The 15,000-nt window shown below is 40.3% G+C and overlaps 3 non-coding genes across 3 annotated transcripts; all 3 read left to right on the forward strand.

Moving 5' to 3' along the window:
• The first annotated feature begins 5,513 nt into the window (after positions 1-5,513).
• Positions 5,514-5,586, forward strand: Trnak-uuu. The gene has a single exon. It is a non-coding gene; the product is annotated as a tRNA-Lys (tRNA).
• A 138-nt stretch (positions 5,587-5,724) lies between these two features.
• On the forward strand, positions 5,725-5,806 carry Trnas-cga. Its single transcript has one exon. It is a non-coding gene; the product is annotated as a tRNA-Ser (tRNA).
• Positions 5,807-6,558: 752 nt separating this feature from the next.
• Trnas-aga lies at positions 6,559-6,640 on the forward strand. Its single transcript has one exon. It is a non-coding gene; the product is annotated as a tRNA-Ser (tRNA).
• Positions 6,641-15,000: the final 8,360 nt, after the last annotated feature.

Here is a 15,000-nt window from a genome sequence, read left to right on the forward strand (position 1 = left end):
TTCCGTCTCATATATTTGTAAATGGCTACAGGGCGCAAATTGTGTATTCAGGTCAAGTACCGACCTGTCATGTTTGTAATGAGTCTGGCCACTTTAGACAGGATTGTCCGCGGCGGGTTTGTGTATTGAAAAGCAATCTAACGCAACGCCAGAAACTTACCCTAAACGATGTCTTGCCAAATAATGTATCTATCCCCCTGGGTGTGGATACTGCCCAAGCAAACCACTCTGATTTATCCGTAAATGATATTACTCAATTTCCATGTTTAGATAAAAAGGCTGATGTTGACACCCCCGCATCATCCGAATTGCAGACAAAAAAACGACCCCATGAGATAACTGATAGCTGTTCTGACGACGAGTTGTCTGACAAATCTCACTCCGCACGCAAACAAAAACAATGCGAGGAGGAAGTAATGCCACAACTCCAGGAAATGCAGATGGAAGCTTGTAAACAATCAGAACGTAACCAATTGGTGGGAAACTGCGAAAACGGGGATGTTTCTAGCAATAACCGCGAAACATCAGGAGGGGACACAGTTTGCAAAGACGAGCAGCCTCCTGACAGTCACGAGGAACAATTAGTGTGTCTGGATCAACCCTCTGTAACGGCTAGTGCTTCCCCGAAGGGTACTGACCACACGACAGGGCTAAGCAGTACAGGCCGTGTCGTACAGTTGGACGACCCGACGGGATCGGCGTCACAACCGACCACCACAAAACCCGTCACAGAGCCTTCGGATGCTCCACGAAGAAAGTTAAAGCCACAACCGAATGTCAATGCTCCTCGTAATCAAGCGAAGTTAAAGAGCGTGAAAAGTGACACGAAACCCCGAAATGTGCGTTACGAAACTGTCAGGCACGGGTCATTGAAAGAATCTCCTGAGGAACTTCCTGATAATCAATCTTCTACTGATTCAGGAGGGAAATCTCAAACCTAGACTGCACTAATACTGTAATTAGCAACCTCTCACTGGGACGTTCTGTTCTGTCTAAATTTTCTGTGTCTCCTAAGTAATAATTTAGTCGCATGTTATTTACTCACTGTCCTAACATCCAACGAGTAATAACGCAATGACCCAGTGTTATACTATTGCTACTGTCAATATTAACAAAATACGGTCGGCATTGAAAATAGCAGCGCTAAAAGAATTTTTATACGACTCGGGAACTGATATAGCCCTGCTGCAGGAAGTTGTCACGTCGGATTTAAATATTCCCGGGTATGTTGCTCACCTAAATGTCTCCCACGAAACTAGCGTGGGGACAGCTTTTTTAATCCGGGATGGGATTCCAGTAACGGAAGTAGAACGACTGGAATCTGGAAGGGGAATAGGGCTCAAGATTTATGACGTGTCCCTTATTAACTTGTATGCCCCTTCCGGCAGCTCACATAGATCTGACAGAACACGATTTTTTAAAGACGAGGTAATATACTTATTACGCAAAAACCCCAGTCACCTTATAATGGGGGGTGATTTTAATTGCGTCCTCAACAGGAAAGATCAGAGTCCAAATTTTAATTATTCTGCTGAATTAAAACATCTCGTCACTAGCTTAAAGCTAAAGGATGCTTGGGAATGCAAACACCCTGCTGTTGTCGAGTACACTTATGCAACTTCCAATGCATGCAGAAGAATCGACAGATTCTACATTACCGACAATCTCGAATCGGCTTTATTGAAAACAGAAACGGTTCCTGTCTACTTTTCGGACCATTCCGGTGTGTTGGCCTGTATAAATTTACAAGCGCAGCCAATACGCCGCTTCAAAAACCAGTGGAATTTAAATGTCTCGCTGTTACAAGACCGTGAATTAGAAGATCAGATAAAAGACGCATGGGCGTTATGCCTGCGTGCTCTTCCTAGATACGCGACTACCGTCGAATGGTGGACAAAAATGACAAAGCCGAAACTTAGAAAGACGATAATGCAATATAGCTTTCAGAGGGCCAGAGATCTTAAGAACACTATAGAGTTCTATTACTCAGTACTCAGAGAGCTATATGGTCAAACATCTGGTTCACATCTTCGCCTGACAGATATCAAAAAAATTAAGGCTAAATTACTCAGCATTAAGAGGCATCAACTGGAAGGACTTAAAATAAAATCCAAGGCGAAATCTGTCTCAGAGGAAGAAACAACTTCCCTATACCACCTTCTGAAGCACGCTCAAAACAGAAGAACAATGCTTATCGACGAATTACGGACGGCGAATGGTACAAGTCTTAGGACACAGAAAGATATTTTGAATGAGATCTATCGCTACTTCGATAACCTATATTCCGAAAATTCCAGCTGCGAGGAATCTATTGATGATTTCCTCGACTTTCTTGTGCCACAGCTGACGGATGATGACAACGTTACCTTCCTGTCGCACGTCTGTAATGAGGACGTTTATGTGACTCTGTGTACCTCCCCTCTGAAAAAATCCCCAGGTCCTGATGGTCTACCTGCAGAATTTTATGTCCGCTATTGGCCGATAGTGGGAGGGACAATTACAGCGATTGTAAATGAAGTTCTTCAGGGCGCAATGATACCCTCTGAATTTAAAGAAAGTAAAATAGTCCTTATCCCCAAAACTAAAGGACACAAAGATCTTACTAACTTCCGACCGATTTCGTTGCTCAATGCGGACTATAAAATAATAGCAAGAATTCTCAACAAGAAAATTTCATCCTTAGCAAATCGACTGATTAGTCCGTATCAACACTGCATTGCAGGTAAAACTCTGTTTCACAATTTAGCGGAATTTCGGGATATAATTGCAATCACTTCCGTCACTAACATCAAATGTGCCCTGGTTTTCCTGGATTTTCATAAAGCATTCGATCTCGTGAATCATATCTACCTTTTCAAGACGTTAAAAAAGCTCGGTTTCCAGGAGCGAGCCTTAAACGTAATAAAAAACGTGGCGACAGGAATAAACGCATGCATAGCAGTTAACAGTCAGGCTACGAGAAAATTCCAAATACGACGCGGTGTTCCTCAGGGAAGCCCCCTTTCTATGTCACTATTTGCCATTTCACTGGACCCATTTCTTAAACGTATTCACGATAAATTAACAGGTATAACACTGTCAGGGTGCAAAACAGCTATAAAAGCTTATGCTGATGATGTAGGCGTCATAATCAGAAATAATGACGATGTAGCTACGTTAGGTGCAGTGATTCAGACTTACTGCAGTGCGTCTGGGGCAAATTCAAATGAAAAGAAAAGCAAAATTTTACATCTTAGGGGTTTTGAGCACATAAACGTAGAGTGGGCAAAGCTGGTCAGGCAGCATACGACGCTTGGTGTCACATTGACCGCATGCCCAATGAAAATGACTGCGTTGAATTGGAAAGCTGCGGCACGGAAAGTGCAGGGTGCTATAATGGAAAATTTATCACGGAATATGAATCAGATTCAGAGGATTAAGTACATCAACACGTGTATCTTAGCTACAGCATACCACACCGCTCAGCTCTTTCCACTACCCAAAATGATAGCCAAGAACATAACGTCCAGAATCACAAATTTTCTGTGGAAAGGAGAACTGTTTCGAGTAACCGCCAAAGTGGCTACCTTACATCCCCGAAATGGTGGTTTAGGTCTCATCAATATCACCAACAAAGCCTCTGCACTCTTCGTCAAAAGGCAACTAACTATCATTAGAGAAGTACCGGAAAGCATTTCAAGCCGACTTTTTGAAATTCTAAAACCTCGCAGCCTGCAGCCTCCTATTGATGTGCAAAAAATTAACAATCGTCTCCAGCACGTGCGAGCCTTTTATATTGAACTTAGCTACTTGAGGGACGAAGTTACACGGCTACGTCAACTAACGTCAAGAGATATTATGCGGGTCTGGGAGACGTGTGAAGGAAAGAATAAAGTAGAGAGACAGTTTCCTCACATACACTGGACTGCTATCTGGCAAAACATCAATTTAAAAGTTTTATCTTCTGACATAAGAACAGCATGGTACAAAGCCGTTAATAATATCATTAGCACCAACGAAAGATTATATGAAATTGGCCTCAGTGACACCAATCTATGTCAACGATGTCGACTAGTGGACACAATTATCCATCGATACACTTGCGGCGGCAATATACATATCTGGAATTGGCTCAAGGTGCAAATAGCTCTCATTACAAGGTCTTCACCTCAGTACATCTCGCTGTCAGTGCTGCACAGACCACAAGACCGTTATTTTCCAGAGACGAAGAATAATGCCGTCTATTGGCTCCTAGGAAATTATGTAACTTACGTAACTCATGACGCTGGAACTGACACCGTTACAGATTTCAAGATATACTTACAGTGCAAATACCACAAAATACGTACGTATGCAGACCACAAGAAGAAATATGGTAATATGCTACAAATTATATTTGATAGAATGGGGATAGGCTAAACACCATCAACCTAAAGCACACAGTATTGAGTGACTATATTACTATGTGCAGAATTATTGTCTGTTTCATTTCTTATACTTTCATTTTTGTTGATTTTCCACTATGACAAAATGGTCAAACACGACAACAAATAAAAAATTTAAAAAAATTAAAAATAAATGAAGGCAGGAACAACAAGTAGAAGATTGAGTTATATTTTTCATTTTATGCACATGGAGAGGCATTACTTATTTCACGAACGAATTCCTTTCATTTAATCATGATAATATAAAAAACCATAAAAAAAGAGGAAACAATAATTAAAAAAATTAAAAACAAAAAAAAATTAAAAACATTAAAAAAAAACAAAAAAAAATAAATTTGCTAAAGTGGACAGTTGTATTTTTGGATCATAGCAGCGACAAGGTCGAAAATCAGTGATGGGTATGGTGGAGACATTGTGGCCAGGCCTCAGATTATTCTTGACCCCTGCCCACTTTGCCTCCTTCTGCCTATTACTTATAAAAAATTTTAATAAAAAGTGGTTCAAAAAAAAAAAAGTGGTTACGGCGTAATAAAACAAAAAAAAAAAAAAACAAAAAAAAAAAGAAGAAAAAAAAATGGATCAGGCATCGGTCTCCTAAACCGGGGATTGTGGGTTCGAGTCCCAAAAAAAAAAAAAAAAGAAAAAAAAAAAAAAAAAAAAAAAAAAAGTGGTTAAGGCGTCTGACTAGAAATCAGATTCCCTCTGGGAGCGTAGGTTCGAGTCCTACAAACTGCGTTTCTTTTTTGTGTCAAGAGGTGAAGAACATCTCCAACGGAACCGTGAAATGAGCGAATACGTGGGAAACACTGCATTCGAGACGCTTGTAAATTTTACAATTGTCCAGTGAGTGTCGACAAAACACGTTGCTCCTCTGCTGTAACATATGAGACGTACAAACTGCTGCAATTTGACTTTACATCGTGTGTCAGCTTTCTTCGATAGTCTGTTACGAGCCTAGCGTGATGAGTTTATAGACAGCAGTCAGACGACGTTTAAATAGTAACAGCTCCACGCAACGATTACCCAAAAGTAAGGGACATGAGGCAATGTGTCAGTATGCGTAGTGGGAGGGGTGAACACATAATGTGAGCCCGGATAGCTCAGTCGGTAGAGCATTAGGCTTTTAACCTAAGGGTCCAGGGTTCAAGTCCCTGTTCGGGCGGAAATTTTAATACTTTGGTAGCCGCACGTCTAGTAGCGGTGTAAGCACTACGGAAAAGAATGCAGCTACGCCGTTTCCTGGCACTGCAGTGCTTTAAACGGTACCAGTTGCACGTGTCGGGAAGGTCTTGCGCTACTGGCAGTCGTGGCCGAGTGGTTAAGGCGTCTGACTCGAAAGCAGATTCCCTCTGGGAGCGTAGGTTCGAATCCTACCGGCTGCGTGCGATTTTGCGTAAAGACGAGCAGAAATTTTCGCACACATGTGACATGCGTGGGTGAAAGCGGATCCAAACCAGTGACACCATTCTCAACAAGACGGAAATTAATTTTTTAAGAATACTGTTTCGCGACGTCCGCTGCCTGTTGTGGCTACCGGTTCACCTCGCACGGACGCTAGTACTGCAGAAAGCAGTCGCAGGCCCACGAACGCGCCCCCGTCATTTTGTCGCGCCGTCGCCGTGTTTGTGAGTACACAGATGTGCTTGAAAGTGTTGGACAGAGCGAGCATTCATTTCTGTCTAAGAAGCGCAATTCAGTTCATTCGAGTGTGGCAAAAGCAGTGGTGCAGCGTTTCTTTTCTTAAGATCTCGCAGCTGCTTGCAAGTGTGTCCATCGTTTAAGACGACACAAAACTAGCGTCAGCGGTGCGTCAGTGGGAAGTCGGTGAAGTCGCCATTGGAGCCATAAGCCAGGAATTACGACACGCGAATCACTCGCACACCATGCAGCATGTACTACAACGCTCGGCTGAGGGACCGGACAGCCCAGTCGGTAGAGCGCTAGACCTTCAACCAAAGGGTCCCGGGTTCAAGCCCCCGTCCAGGCGAAAATTAATACACTGTCTTAACGGCTAATGTGCTGGCAGCGAAAGCGCTACAGAAACGAGTGAGGCCATGTCGTGTCGTGTTGTGTTCTGCCATCAGATTGCTTGTAAAGGAGCAGTTGCACTTGTCGAGTCACGCCTCTGCGACCGGCAGTCGTGGCCGAGTGGTTAAGGCGTCTGACTAGAAATCAGATTCCCTCTGGGAGCGTAGGTTCGAGTCCTACCGACTGCGTTTCTTTTTTGTGTCAAGAGGTGAAGAACATCTCCAACGGAACCGTGAAATGAGCGAATACGTGGGAAACACTGCATTCGAGACGCTTGTAAATTTTACAATTGTCCAGTGAGTGTCGACAAAACACGTTGCTCCTCTGCTGTAACATATGAGACGTACAAACTGCTGCAATTTGACTTTACATCGTGTGTCAGCTTTCTTCGATAGTCTGTTACGAGCCTAGCGTGATGAGTTTATAGACAGCAGTCAGACGACGTTTAAATAGTAACAGCTCCACGCAACGATTACCCAAAAGTAAGGGACATGAGGCAATGTGTCAGTATGTGTAGTGGGAGGGGTGAACACATGAAACGTCCCCTTTGAACAATTTATATAGGACTGTGCTTAACCTGACACACAATATTTTGTTAGCGCAACGCAATCTGACTTTCAAAATTCCCTGCAAAAGAATGGCCCTGACTAACATTAAACTATACCTTTCACAAATCACTAAATCACTTACCTCACAATAATCTTCGTTTCTCCCACTACTGCAATACAGCAAGCGCCACTACTGCCAGCTAAATGAAAGATTCAAACTATGGAAGGCACTAACTACTGATAGGGATAGTTAGCAAATGAAAGATATTAATAGAGAACAAACAATGTATTTACCTTAATATCATCACATATAAATATAGCAGTTCATGAAAAATTTGAAAACTCCGCCATCTCTCTCCTCACATCCACCACTGCTGGCAGCTCACCTCCAACTGCGCAACGCTACGCGCTGTTCACAGCCAGCTGCCTAACACTACAATGGCGGGTATTACAACAATGCAAAGCAGACACAGACTGCCCACAGCACAGCCAGTGATTGTCATACAGAGGTGGCGTTACCAATAAAAAACCTAAACAGCCTACTTACATAGAGAAAACGTAAACAGCCTACTTACATAGCCCCCATGCTCCCCACAAAAATTTTTACAAATGGTGTTGGGCCCTGGCCAATACAGATTTGACAAAAATTTTTCACAATTACAGTAACAAAGATATAAAATGCACACACTTATTAATATTATGTTGGTCAAAAGATCAAAATTTCTCACAGTCCATAAAGACAGTCCACATTGTTCATCACAGTAAAAATGCAGAGTTTTTCTCAAAGTCCAAGCAGTAAAAGAAAATGCACATAGAAGTAGTGGATTTCCATGCAGTCTTGAAGAAGTAGTGTTGACCTTCCAACGGAAAGACAGTGCTGACTCTCGACATGCAGACAGGTAATGGGCCACAACAGAGCAAACCCACAGCAGAGTCATTCGAAGTTTGGACGAATATTGGTAGGTAGGTCATCACAGAGCAGACCCACTGTAGTCCTGGTAGAGAGTATGGTATTGGTGGGCCACCAGAGGTGCAGACCCACTGCAGTCCTTGTAGAAATAATGGTATTGGTGAGTCATCAAAGATGTAGACCCACTGTAGTCCTTGCAGAGACGGCCAGCAGCCATCTGTTGTGACTGTGCAGGTGCACAATCACCATTGAAGAGTCTTGCGAATAATGTAGCAAGTCCATAACCACCACTTGTGCGCTCACAAAGTTTTTGGAATTGTCCTTAGAACCAGCAATGCTGTTATCCAGTCCCTTGCTGAATTATTAACACACGTGCAAACACTATCAGTTCCTGCTTCTCACATATTGTCCATGTACTATGACCAACAGAAACGTGTGCAGTGAAATGTAACTAACAAGTTAATAATGTCATGAACTGGTGACAATTAGAATTTTATAACATAAGAATACAATTACAAAGGTACAAAATACATAATTAAAAACATAATAATACAGATAACATTTGTAGTACAGGCTTTACAAAAGAATAGAAATAAACATATACATGAGTGTTACAAAAATAGTGACATAAGTACATACATAAAATAATGAGAATAGTTTTCGAAACATTAATTTCACACATGAACATTGAAACAGAACAGAATTGTAAACAACTTTACAAAGAAAATAACATATTATTAATGCAACTTATATTTGAGGATAACAGTATTCCTCCTCATAGTGAATATAGCTTAGTATTAGAAGAGAAAAAAATTCTATGAAACAGTACACAGAGACAGGAAGAAAACAAATACTCAAGGGTACACAAACACATAGTGGGATAACACCAATAGGAAAGGACAGGGTTCGTTTTCAGTGTAACATTTGGTACTGCAGTCCAACACAAAACTTCATATATCTTTCCTCTTATTTCATCCTTTGTTTCCACCACAAAAATTCTATCTAAGCATGCTTTCTGTATTTATATGTTCACACATTTCTTACCTCAACATTTATTTCCAAGAAAATCCTACGTAAACCTGTTGTCCCTAAACCCTACTTTTTTGCTCATATCCTCTTTCCAAATACTTTTTTTTGGCCAAACCATTTTCTTATAGCTTCTCAATGCATTTCTTCCAATTCATCACATCTCGTTCTCTCATATAGCCTACCCCATCTTAAGCTAACTTAAATCTACTGAGCTCAGATATATATACCAAGGGACGAGGCAATGCAGCATCACATAACAAATCAACACAAACAGCAATGCAAAAAAAAATGCAAATTGGCAAAGCTAGCAGCATAAATGAGCAAAAGTCAAATTCAATAACACTATGCCTGGCAAACAGCAGCAACTTATACCTAAACATGACATAGCGCAAGCAGAAAAAATATTACACTAAAATGGCCATGTCTAATACCTATGTCACATCTTAACATTAGAGTGATGCATCACAATTTATTCTACAAAAGAAATTACCAAGTACTTGAAAAGAAAATTATGAATGCAGTTACTGGTATTAGTCCCTTCTTATTGTTCTCTCCATTCCAAGAGCTCCGTTTTCGAAGAATGTGGATCAGAAAATAATTATTTAATAAATCTGTTGACAGAAAGTGTTCACATTAGCAAATGCATTTCATTTTATAAAAGCAATGCTGCAACACAGCTGAAAAACAGGTATCAAATGAAATAAGCAATTACGCAAACCAAAGCATAAAAATATCATTCAATAGTCATGTGACATTTCATAAGTTAGTAGAAATTCTCTCAACTCTCGTAGAAAGACGCTTGTCGTAATCAGGTGTGCAGATGTATGAATATTTCCCATCAATTCATAAGCATTTCAGTAATTAGCACAAAGTGCGAGTAATCATATGTTTTCAAGTAACGAGGGTGTCGCATTAGCGATGAAAGGCACACCCTAATGGCTTGTTCTCCAGGTGTTTGACACGTCCCACGTCCCCTTTTTTTTTCTACCTGTTCCGCTGAAAAGGGCTCGCAATAATGGCTTTTTCTCCAGGCGTCTGACACAGCTGGGTGCCCGCGACGCATTACGTGCAGGTGGTCACTTAACTTTCTTACGGAAATATTTACCGCTACAGTGACAGCCTCACATAAAAATATTTCACAGGTCAAGAATTAGCGTTGCAAATCTGTAGAAACAAAATGCTATTGATATAACAGTGTCCAAAAAAATTTTCGTCTGCATTGTAATACATTCACGAATATACACACACATTTCATAACTCTTAAAGTACGATTCTTGGTTTCCAACAACCTTTTCCACAAATCAGAGTCCCTAAACACTACTCATTATTCCTTACCTTATTCGTCGACACTTCTTCAGTATTTCATCATAAGAAATACGTAGCATAATAAACATTCCTCAACAACATAATACACATCGTCGTCGTAATAATAACATCATAACACCTCAGTCAAATCTCAAAATCGTCGTAGCTTCCTCCAATAATTTCTAAGCCTAAAAAGAATTCTCTGCTCATTTAAATAGTGTCATCTACCTCAAACGTACTTTAAAAATCATGATCTCATACCCAATATATCATTCAAAGCTCTCATAGTATCACAGTGATTCCGAAAAAAATATGAACAGTTTACAAAGTACAGACAAAATACAGTTTCATAAGTGTGAAGTTATCCAACTGTGTAATTGCGTAAACATGTGTCACTGATATAGTAAAAATAAATGTTTGTCTCTCTCAGTTAAATGATCAGATAGCTGTGTAATTTGTGTGTTAGAGAAATATGGTACCGATGTGTAAAGTTGTATAAGCAAATACCATATTAGCTAGGGTTCCTTGTGCTTGCCAAACACATGGTACACAAAGTAGGCGTGTACCCCCCTGAGAATCAATGTAATTATACCCTCAGGTGTTACAGATTACAGCAATGGAATGAAATGTATCATGGAAAAACTTCGTATCATTGTACTTCAAATATCTTAAAAAATAAATTTTTAAAGTACAAAATTAATCACTCAAATGCGTGTCCTGTAGCCCTAAATGTGCATCTTGTTGTAAGATAATCTCTGTGAAAGTGTCGTAGTTATTTTCCTCCGAAAGCTAAGTTCTGCAGAAGCCAATGTACTTACCTCATGATAAACAAAAGTGAAATGCTTTGCGTATAGATGTCGTAGTTATTATGCTTATTGGCGTGATGAACAAAGTACTGTACAGTAACGTAATGTTGTGCCACGAAAAAGGCTGTCTCATTGTTGCTATACCACAAAAGTTACTACTAAAACATGTTTTTCTTTCCAGAAGAATTCAGAAAACTGTGCAGATATAAAACAGATACACCGCAAAAGCAACATTGTAAATTGTCACTCATTAGTAGCGTCGTGATAAAAATCGTGTAGCTAATGTATTTTCAAATAAACCAAAATGTTGCATTAAAATCTCATTAGCAGTACTGGTAAATGTTCTAAGTATGTGAGCCTTGTAGTCGTTACGTAATCGTGCAACAAACAAGCAAGAATGTACACACACAATAACACTGTGACGTCTGTTCACTATAACAATGCATTCGTCATTTCTGTTTAAATAAGTTCTCTTGGTTCTTGATTGGATATTTAACTTCAAACATTGTTGCATGGTAACAGTTTCTAAAGCATACTAGTAACGTGAAGTGAAACGTTTTATGGCAAAGACAAAGTTAAAAGGCAGATTATCTGTCAATAAATGGTTTTACATGAGAAATGTGGTGTAAACCTTTACTCTTCCTAGTACGCAGAATTTCAACTTGAATGCAATTATCATGCGGTATTCGTCCGTAAAGAATACTGGAATCTTGCTCAAGGTTAGCGTCAATGTTATTTTTCTCTGAGCCAGCCGGCGCAAGCGGCTGCCTGCGGTGTGAGTCATTGTCTGTTTCTTTGTTGGCGCGCGTCGTTATTGGGATTAGGAGACCTAACTTCTACAAATTCACGTTGTCGAAAGTGCCCTGCTCTGTTTGAATCCCGCCAGTTCTGATGCAATTCAGGTCTGTCGTTACGATCACATCGTCTGTCGTCATGTCGGTAGTTCGTGTAGTTTCTTTCTTGTCGGTCACATGGTGGAGAATTTCTCCCTGAATCGTAACTGCGCGCTGGTCCGTTGCGTCTAAAGTTATTCTGCCTCCCTTGATAATAATTGTTTTGGTTCCCATATTGTCTGTTTCTCTGATTGTCTCTGTGATAGTCATTACTACGGAAATGCGATCTTTCTCTGTAACTATTATTACTCTGCCAACGGTTGTCGTACGGGTGGTGTCTATTTTGGTCACGATTTGCGTTGTAAGAATAGACCAGTCGTGTCCGGTTATTGTTTCTGTCGTCACGGAATTGTGACGGATGTGACATGTAATTGTTGTGTCCTTGTTTTCGCGTTCCGCGATTATCAGTGTCAATTTCTAGTTCTTGTAACAGTCCCTGAAAAGCTTCAATGTCGTCTTTGCAACGTCCTGCTAAAATAATATGTTTCAAATGTTCGGGCAGTTTGATTAAGCAAATGCGGATGAGTTCTGAGGGGCTGTATGGGTTTGACAGGTACTGATTCTTGTGCAACATGTCTTCAAAATATTTGACAAGACTGGAAAATTCAGATTGTTCGAAATGTTTCATCATTATGATGTTATGTTTTACGCGGTCTTGTGTGGCTTGAGACCAATATGCTGAGAGGAAGGCATGGTAAAATTCTCATTCACTGTGGCAATCGTGAATTACCGATCGCATTCTTACAGCTGGTTCATTCTCCAAGTAGCCACACATAAATTCTAATCTGTGCTCCAATGACCAGTTGGGAGGAAAACAATGAGAGAATTGATGGAGCCACGCTTGTGGATGAATGTCGTTGCCAGAATTCTTAAATGTTTTGAATTTACGTGTAGTAATGAACAGCTTATAGTCAAAATCATCATGTCGTCGAGTCGCATATCGGTCATTGTTAGGTCGTGTCGGCCGTTCCATCTCAAAATTCGGTGTACCTTGCCAATTTCTTTCATAATTACCGAAATGCCCTGTGTTATTATTTTGTGGCTTTTGCGTATTTCTAAGTTCCTCTTCCCGTGTTGGAGCGCGAGTGTCCTCTGAAATACGTAATTCTTGTATTACCTGTGTCAGCTGTTCTTGTACTTCCCGGATTTCTCTTTGGTGTTGCGTATTAATTTGATTCAGATTTTGTTTCAGTTTCTTAATTTGTTCGCACTCTTCTGTGTCATTAAAGACTACCGGTTTTGTGTCATTCAGATTATCATCTACCTTCGTAGATAAGTTAGTGACCTGATCCGAAAGTTCGGCTACTTTCTCTGATAATGAACTAATTTCCTCCATGTGTCTTTCTGAACCAATTTTCAGAGTATCTACTGTGTCCCTTAAGTTTTCCTGAGTTTTTGCAAGTTGTGTAACCGAATCGGTAGATGCAACTGAGTCAATTTTAGCCCACAAGGTCTCATGATTTTCATGAACAATGGTTTGCAGTTCTTTTATGGCTGCTTCGTGATTCTGTAATGCATTTTCATGCCGCGAAAAAATAGGCTGAAAATGCTCACAAATTTGTGTTTTTACGTCATTACACACTTTTTGACATTTCGATTCAATGTTATGTAACTCAGTAGTTAAATCTTCACGTGTTTGTTCAAGTGTGGTGTCTAACTTCCGAAGATTTTTTTCCATTGTGTCTAACTTTTTAAGATTTTGTTCCACTGTGTCTAACTTTTTAAGATTTTGTTCCACTGTGTCTAACTTTTGAAGCTTTTGCTGTGTTTGTCTCTGATTTTGTTCCATTGTGTCTAACTTTTGAAGCTTTTGCTGTGTTTGTCCCATTTGTTGTATTAATTGTAATAACAATGCATTGGTGTCTGAAATATGTTCCTCAGTGCTTTTCGGCTGTGAATTTGCACCGGAAACATTCACATTTTGACAAGCAGAAAATGTGTCTTGACTTATTTGAGAAAACGGTGAGGATCCAAAACCTGAATCTACAGTATTTGCGAGATCGTGTCGTGTCATTTCGGCTTCCTGAGGCGAGCTATTGCCGACCGGTCGATCGATAATGCTTCCCTCTTCACTAATTGTTTCACTGTCCACGCCATTGTTTGACGCCCGCTCCATTTCCCTGTGCACAGTTACCAAATTACTACTTTGAACATTAGTTAATTCATTACTCGGTGGCGCTAACATACTGCTTTCATTTTCACTGTCATTTCTCAGTTTACTTTGGAGCCTAGTATTACGTTTTTCACACGCCATTATTGTCACAGTATTTCACACGACAACACAGAAAAACACAATTTGAAGAGCAAAATAAAATAACGTAGCAATGGAAATAATGTCTAGTTAATTGCAGCTGCGAAATACTTGGTGCAAATCTACATGCATGCCACAACTGTTTTACTCTACAACAATGAAAAACTACAACTACAAAGGAGATTCTCTCTACAATTACGCGCTAGCAATAAACAAAAGCTACACTAAATACACAAACTACAAGAAAAAATCAGAAGATTCCAGTGAGGTATCCTCGGCTAAGGGTCGACATATGAAACGTCCCCTTTGAACAATTTATATAGGACTGTGCTTAACCTGACACACAATATTTTGTTAGCGCAACGCAATCTGACTTTCAAAATTCCCTGCAAAAGAATGGCCCTGACTAACATTAAACTATACCTTTCACAAATCACTAAATCACTTACCTCACAATAATCTTCGTTTCTCCCACTACTGCAATACAGCAAGCGCCACTACTGCCAGCTAAATGAAAGATTCAAACTATGGAAGGCACTAACTACTGATAGGGATAGTTAGCAAATGAAAGATATTAATAGAGAACAAACAATGTATTTACCTTAATATCATCACATATAAATATAGCAGTTCATGAAAAATTTGAAAACTCCGCCATCTCTCTCCTCACATCCACCACTGCTGGCAGCTCACCTCCAACTGCGCAACGCTACGCGCTGTTCACAGCCAGCTGCCTAACACTACAATGGCGGGTATTACAACAATGCAAAGCAGACACAGACTGCCCACAGCACAGCCAGTGATTG

The sequence above is a fragment of the Schistocerca piceifrons genome, chromosome 3 (assembly GCF_021461385.2).
Source record: "Schistocerca piceifrons isolate TAMUIC-IGC-003096 chromosome 3, iqSchPice1.1, whole genome shotgun sequence".
In the NCBI taxonomy this organism is placed as follows: Eukaryota; Metazoa; Arthropoda; class Insecta; order Orthoptera; family Acrididae; genus Schistocerca; species Schistocerca piceifrons.